The sequence below is a fragment of the Piliocolobus tephrosceles genome, unplaced genomic scaffold (genome assembly GCF_002776525.5).
Source record: "Piliocolobus tephrosceles isolate RC106 unplaced genomic scaffold, ASM277652v3 unscaffolded_20, whole genome shotgun sequence".
Classification (NCBI taxonomy): Eukaryota; Metazoa; Chordata; class Mammalia; order Primates; family Cercopithecidae; genus Piliocolobus; species Piliocolobus tephrosceles.
Genome location: NW_022302087.1, coordinates 238,348 through 245,935, shown reverse-complemented (window position 1 = coordinate 245,935; position 7,588 = coordinate 238,348). Strand labels below are relative to the sequence as shown.

The window sequence follows — 7,588 nt, the reverse complement described above, 5'->3', positions numbered from 1 at the left end:
AATAAACTGTGGTACATCTATACCAAGGAATACTACTCAGAAATTTTAAGAATGAACTATTGATACATGCAACAACTTGAATGGATTTCAAGTATATTACAAGGAGTTAAAAAAAAAAAAAGCCAATCTCAGAAGTTCACATATTGTATGATTCCATTTATATACTATAACATTTTTGAAATGATGAAATTACAGAAACGGAAAAGAGATTAGTATTGTCAGGGGTTGGGGTGATGGGGAGTGGGAAGAATGACTATAAAAGGGTCAGAAGGGAAATCACTGTGGTGATGGAATAGTTCTGTATCTTGATTTTGGTGGTAGTTATGTCAGAGGAGTTTGAACCAGAGTGACTCTGTCTTGAATAAAGGCTGGGTCAAATAAGGCTGAGACTTACTGGGATGCATCCCAGGGGACTACGCATTCTAAGTCACAGGATGAGATTGGAGGTCGGCACAAGGTGTAAGTCACAAAGACCTTGTTGATAACACAAGTTGTGATAAAGAAGCCAGCCGAAACCCACCAAAACAAAGATGGTGATGAAAGTGACCTCTGGTCATCTTCACTGCTCGTTATATGCTAACTATAATGTATTAGCATGCTACAAGACAATTCCACCAGCACCATGACAGTTTACAGATGCCATGGCAATGTTCAGAAGTTACCCTATGTGGTCTAAAAAGGGATAGTGCCCACCCCTTTCCCAGAAAATGTATGACTAATCCACCCCTTATTTAGCATATAATCAAGAAATAACTATAATTAGTCAAGCAGCCCATTTCACTGTTCTGCCTGTAAAGTAGCCATTCTTTATTCCTTTACTTTCTTAATAAACTTACTTTCATTTTATTCTAAGGACTTGTCCCAAATTCTTTCTCCTGTGAGGTCCAAGAACCCTCTCTTGGGGTCTGGATCAGGACCCCTTTCCAGTAACAGTTACAGGAATCAGCATATATATATGAAAAATGACATAGAACTATATACATACATTGTACCAATGTAAAATTCCTGGTTTGGATATCATACCATAATTACGTAAGATAGAACCAATGGAAGAAACCAGGTGAAGGGTGCACGTGACTTTTCTGTACCTCTGTGTAATCTGTATAACTTCCAGTGAATCTATAATTATTTCACAATAAAAAGCTAAGGGAAAAAAACATATCTGTTGTCAGCAGCAGCCAGGGTTTGGAAACACTGTTTCAAGTCTGTTTCTTTCTTGAGGTCCCTACACAGCTCTGGCCACACCTGGCTCAATCTGTGTTAGATTGTTCCCTCTTTTACAATTACCCAAATTGACTGATCCTCTACATGCTACTACAGGGAATTAATCGGTATCATCTGTCAGGAGAGGCAACTAGGCTGTGTCTATCAAGGTCCTTAAAAATATTCACATCCTTTCACCCAGTGATTCCAGTCCTAGCAATCTATCCTAAGGAAAACACCAGAGATGTAACCAAAGATTGTCTACAGTTCTAATCACAGCAGCAAAAATACTGAATGTAAACAAAATAGTTAAATAAACGTAGATAAACCTATATGCTAAAATGAGGCTTTTAAAACAAAGTTCTTGAGAAATTTTTGCTAAGTCTCCTAAAGTATGATATCAAAAATTACATATAGATTTTGTTCCCAATTACATTAATTTGTATTTGTGAAGGAAACACACCAAATAGTTAGTGGAGTTTGTATTTGAGAAGGAAACACACCAAATAGTAAATGGAGGTACTTTATGAGGACTTAGATAAGTAATTTCGAATTTTCTTTTTACAACTTTTTCTGAATTTTTTGATTTTGTATGATGAGCATGAGCTTTTATAATATAAATAATGCTGCTTAAGGCAGGTACAAATTAGCAGTCACATTTACAGGCTTTCAGAATGTTTACAAAAGAAAACGTTGTCCCTGACCATATATAGAAACATAATCTACTTCTGTCCAAACTTTATACCAGGCTCTTTTTGGAAATCTCTCAAATCTCCCTGCTGACGTTATCTCCCAATCAGACCATTATTCCCAAAAGTGTGATCAAGGCCCTTTCCTCCGGCTATCCTATCACTCCTCTCTCAGTCTATGCCCCCACCATTTAGCCATCTGCTACCTGGACAGGATTGCCTCCCTCCATTTTCTCAGATGTGAATGTATTAGAGTTATGTAAAACAGGAAAATGGAGGAATATTTTCTGGTATTATATAATTAAAAATTCCATTTAGTTGACAATCTTTCAGCAATATTCCTATAACATTTGGCTGCCAATAAAAATTTCTTTAAATTGATATTTTCAATGTTTGTGATTTCAAAATACATTTTTAAGTGCCATGGTATTTTGTTATCAGCTTTCTTTTTCTATAAGTTTCTTTCTGGCAGTTTGAACTATTCTAATAAAGTGCTTTAATTACAAATAGTATTTTTGTTTTACTTTTCCTGGATTCAAGCTTTATTTTTAAAAAGGAGTACAAAATGAAGTTATCTTTATCTCCTTAATTTGATTATATTCTACCTGTCAAAATATTTATATTAATATCATTAAAATATGAATGCATTTTTATGGTGCTTGATTTTACAGAGTTCCCTACAGCTCTTTTAAATGTCTTCCTTTGTATATTTTCTACATTATAGATCACCACAGTGCTGTCCTCCACACTGCCTCTTTCATCTCAATAATCTAAAAATCTTCCAGTAATTACAGTTCAGAGATATGCTTTCAGTCGAAGTTCTAAGCATCACAATAGTCTCACTCTTTTATTTTAACCCTTTGAAAAACAGATATATCCAAAAAGTGTCACAGGGTAACCACCAGAGTCCCAAATTCTAATTCAACCCTCTTACTCATTCTGTCAGCTTGGGGGATAGCTTGCAGTCAGCATTCTCATGTATAAACTGAAAACACTGGACCAGATAAACCTCCAAAAGCGGTTGATGGGTTGCATTCTGTTTGTTGAATTTAAGATACTTCTTACCCATGTATAGCAACACTCCCATCATTGCAATTCATTTCTCAGCAGTACTGACATTGAATAGGCTTGTTTTAGAAAGTGAGCACAGATCAGAGAGACCTGGGCTTTGAATGCCAAAGCCTAATTCCTACCTATGTACTCTAAAGGTAACAGAAATTTTTGTAAAATAATAGATTTCTACAGCTTTGGCTAACAAGGTTTTACCTGTGCCAGGTGGACCATAGAGAATGACCCCCTAGGAGGCTTTATACCCATCTCTTCATAATATTCAGGATGGGTGAGAGGAAGCTCCACAGATTCCTTAATTTCCTGAATTTGGTTGTCCAACCCCCCAATATCCGCATAGGTCTCCTGGGGGGGGCTTTTCCACCTTCATCACTGTGACCAGGGGATCCGTGTCATCCATCAGCACCCCTATCACAGCATGCACCTTGTGATTGAGCAGGACCGAGCAGCCAGGTTCCAGCAGATCCTTGTCTACAAATGAAAGAATGCTGACGTAGTGTTCTGAGCCCACAGATGTAGACACGATGGCATGATTGTCATCAATGATCTCTTCCAAGGTTCCTACTGACATCGGGGTCCCCCTCAGATCATCCACTTTTGATCTTTCCTCCTCTTGCTTTTCTTCTAATGGTTTCATTTGTTCCTGATTTCTAATGAATTCTTCCTCCATGAGAAGATAGTCTTTAATTCTCTCTAACTTCAGTAATTTTAACCGGCACTGAGTGTGAGGTGTCACCAGTGGCAGTTTGGCTAACAAGGTTTTACCTGTGCCAGGTGGACCATAGAGAAGCAAACCAAACCTCAGCCACTTTCTTGAGAGTGGTTGGCTCTGAACTTACTCAGAAGTACCTAGGTGACGGGCCCAAACTCGTACGGGAATTGTTTCGAGTTGCCGAAGAACATGCACCGTCCATCGTGTTTATTGATGAAATTGACGCCATTGGGACAAAAAGATATGACTCCAATTCTGGTGGGGAGAGAGAAATTCAGCGAACAATGTTGGAACTGCTGAACCAGTTGGATGGATTTGATTCTAGGGGAGATATGAAAGTTATCATGGCCACAAACCGAAGAGAAACTTTGGATCCAGCACTTATCAGGCCAAGCCGCATTGACAGGAAGATTGAGTTCCCCCTGCCTGATGAAAAGACGAAGAAGCGCATCTTTCAGATTCACACAAGCAGGATGACGCTGGCTGATGATGTAACCCTGGACGACTTGATCATGGCTAAAGATGACCTCTCTGGTGCTGACATCAAGGCAATCTGTACAGAAGCTGGTCTGATGGCCTTAAGAGAACGTAGAATGAAAGTAACAAATGAAGACTTCAAAAAATCTAAAGAAAGTGTTCTTTATAAGAAACAGGAAGGCACCCCTGAGGGGCTGTATCTCTAGTGAACCACAGCTGCCCTCAGGAAAATGGTTGGGAAATTTCTCAATCCCTGAAAGGGATGAGGTTGGGGGAGTTGCTCAGAGGAATCCCTGGTCCCATTGATTTTTATTAGCAAAGCATCCTGTGTCTTTTGGAGTACGATGTATAAGTGCCCATTGGGTGGTCTGTCTGTTGGTCACTGTGCAGCAGTCTGCTTCCCAATAAAGCGTGCTCTTTCACAAACAAACAAAAATAATAATAATAATAATAGATTTCAACCTTAAATTCAAATGTCCTCAAGTCAGCTCCATAGTTTCAACCTTGGATAGAATTTTACTAGTGTAAGGAGTCAGGGAACCAAATCTTTGAGGTAGTTTGGGACTAGTGGACAGTCATTTGACAAGACTATGATTAAGCTTCAGTGAATCTTGCAACACTCCAGGTGAACAAACTTCAGGAGACTGTCATTACAAGCACTACAGTGACTGGCCTAAGGCCTTTCTTTGGTGATGATTGAAAACTAACTGTAAGACTCTCAAAGGAGGGAGAGCCAAGAGCCTGCAACTGACAGATGGTTAACTTAGACTGCAATCCAGAGCATATTTTTCATTTAGATCTGAAAAACTTAAATATTCATTAAAAGTGAGTTAATATTGAACATTTTCATCTGAAGAAAAACAAATCAGATTAATAATAATCCCCAAATCAAATTATGGAGCTTATTATTTATGCAGAGCAGCAATTTGTTGACTACATCTATTAATATAAGGAATGAATTATTAATTAATAATTTTTAGCAAGCATTTATTGAGTATCTAGATTATATATTGCTCTGTTAGAATGAATGTAATCAAGAAAGCATTATCTTTGGGTTTGTACCCAGAAGAGGGATTGTTCTATTTTTGTGTGTGGTATAAGATAGGGTTCCAATTTTATTCTATCGCATATAGAAATTCACTTTTCCCAGCACCATTTATTGGACAGACTATTCCTTCCTCAGTTGTCCTCTTGGTATCCCAGTCAAAAATTAGTTGACCATATATATGCTTGGGTTTGTTTCTGAGCTCTCCATTCTATTCCACCTGTGGAGAAGAATAGAAAGTTCAGGTTTTTTTTTTTTTTTTATTACTATAGCTTTGTAATATAATTTCAAATCAAGAAGTATGATGCCTCTAACTTTGTCTTTCTCAGAATTGCTTTGGCTATTTGGGAATCTTTTATGGTTTCATATGAATTTAGGATGTTTCTTCTATTTCCATGAAGAATGCCATTGAAATTTTGGTAGGAATTGCACTGAATCTATGTATCACTCTTTACAGTATTAACATTTTGACAACACTAATTATCCCAATATATAAACATGGAATATCTTTTTATTTATTTGGGTCTTCTTCAATTTATCTAATCAATGTTTTACAGGTTTCAGTGTGTAAGTCTTTCACCTCCTCGGTTAAGTTTACTCCGAAGTATTTTTATTATTTGATGCTACCATAAATGGGATTGTTTTCTTGATTTTTTTTTTCAGATAAGTCATTATTTCTATACAGAAGTTTATGGAAAGAGCAATCCCTTTTCTGGGTACATACCCAAAGGAAATGAAATCACCAGTTCATAATGATAGCAGTACTCTCATGTTATTTCAGCATTATTCACGATAGACAGGATATGGAAACAACTGAAGTGTCCAGTAATAGACAAGGGGATAAAGAAACTGAGATGGAGATACATGATGATATATTATTCAGCCTTAAAATAAAAGTAGATCCTTCCATTTGCACAACATGGATGTAACTAGATGGCATTATGCTAAATGAATAAGCCAGACACAGAAAGAATAATACTGAATGATGTCACAATATATGTGGAATCCAAAAAAAAAAAAAAAAGTCCAATACAGAGATAGAAAATAAAACAGTAGTTACCAAGGGTAGGACAAGGAAAGGAAATGGGGAGATTTAGGTCAAAGGATACAAAGTAGCAGATAGATAAGATGAACAAAACTACATGAGAAATATATTTTAAAATATTATATTGTTTTGGGATTTTTGCTTAACAAAGTGGATATTTGATGTTCTTGCCACAAAATAACTGTGAGACAATGGATATGTTAATTTGCTTGACTACAGTAACCATTTCACTCTCTACATGTATATTAAACATCATGTTGTACACCTTAAAATATATACAATAAAATTAAAAGCTGAAGAAAAAACACATTATCTATTCATTCAGTTATTTCTACAAATATTCCTATGATCTCTATAATATTTAAAATCCTATGGTAGATAAAACATGAATCTTAAGTAAATAACAATAATAACAATAGCTTATAATTATAAAGTATCCTACCACAATTAGAGCATCATAAACTTATATAAATTAGCTCATTAATCTTTCCAGCAACCCCATGAGATTGGTAATATTATCATCCCCATATTGCAGATGAGAAAATTGAGGCATAGGCTGTTAGGAGCCATGCCCAGGGTCTGGATCCCAGATCTATTATTTGGGATAAACTCTGAGTTTTAAGTTCCAGCGTTTTAACTATTACAATCCAATATAATGGTTGAATTATTAAAACATAAATTTGCCATTTTTTATCAAAATGGATGAATATCATCAATTAGATATAATTCAACGATATAGGTTTACATGCATAAAATAACAGATTAATTCTCCTAACAGGGCTATAAGAATTTAGAGGTAGTAGAAACCATTCAAACAGTTTGGTATTATCAAAGAACACTTAATGGAGTAGGTGGAAACTGATCTCAGTTTTAAAGGATAGGATGTGAATAAAAGAAAAACCAGGAAGGGTTTTCTAGGTGACAGGATGACTTATACCAAGCCAGGGAGGTAAGAATGCATGCGTGTCTTCTGTAAGTAATGACATTAATTTGATTTCTGCTATGGAGTCTTGATACTTATCTCCTGCCTAATTTCCTGACTCCAGGTACCCCCACAGTGCCACTACCAACTAATTTGCCCTAAACAGGGGCACATGGGTTTACTTGTGCCCCCCCCTCCAAAATGTGTATGTTGAAGCCCTAACCCCTAGTACCTCAGAATATGGCCTTATTTTAAAATAGGATCATTGCAAATACAATTAGATAAGATGAGGTCAGTAAGATGGTCCTAATCCAACATAATCAATTGCCTTATAAAAAGGAAAAATTTGGACACAGAGACATATACCCAGGAAGAACACATGTGAAGGTGAGGGCATGGATTGAATAAGCAGCACAGAGGTACTTCT

At 36.5% G+C, this 7,588-nt stretch overlaps 2 pseudogenes across 2 annotated transcripts; one reads left to right on the top strand and one right to left on the bottom strand.

Annotated features, from left to right (window-relative positions):
- Window positions 1-3,081: 3,081 nt before the first annotated feature.
- On the bottom strand, window positions 3,082-3,714 carry LOC111542223 (annotated as a pseudogene). Its single transcript, XR_002731486.2, has one exon. The product of XR_002731486.2 is annotated as a 26S proteasome regulatory subunit 4 pseudogene (transcript).
- A 5-nt stretch (window positions 3,715-3,719) lies between these two features.
- On the top strand, window positions 3,720-4,361 carry LOC113225256 (annotated as a pseudogene). The gene has a single exon (XR_003309922.1). The product of XR_003309922.1 is annotated as a 26S proteasome regulatory subunit 4 pseudogene (transcript).
- Window positions 4,362-7,588: the final 3,227 nt, after the last annotated feature.